The 290-nt window shown below is 53.4% G+C and overlaps 1 pseudogene; it reads left to right on the forward strand.

The window, feature by feature from the left end:
• Positions 1-163: 163 nt before the first annotated feature.
• Positions 164-290, forward strand: LOC118345629 (annotated as a pseudogene; the record flags this gene model as incomplete).

A 290-nucleotide genomic window follows, 5' to 3' on the forward strand; every position in this document is an offset into this window, starting at 1 on the left:
GAGGGCACGTTGAGATATGCCCACCGCTCCTCGTGTGTGGTTGGTCAATCTTCTCGTTCCCTTCCCGATCGAACAATGAACCCCGGCGCGGTCTGCGCCAAGGAACTTAAACAAGGAGTAACCACGGGCGCCCCGGAAACGCATCTTTACCATGATACATAACGACTCTCGGCAACGGATATCTCGGCTCTCGCATCGATGAAGAACGTAGCGAAATGCGATACTTGGTGTGAATTGCAGAATCCCGCGAATCATCGAGTCTTTGAACGCAAGTTGCGCCCGAAGCCATT

This window comes from Juglans regia, unplaced genomic scaffold, assembly GCF_001411555.2.
Source record: "Juglans regia cultivar Chandler unplaced genomic scaffold, Walnut 2.0 Scaffold_3171, whole genome shotgun sequence".
Lineage (NCBI taxonomy): Eukaryota > Viridiplantae > Streptophyta > Magnoliopsida > Fagales > Juglandaceae > Juglans > Juglans regia.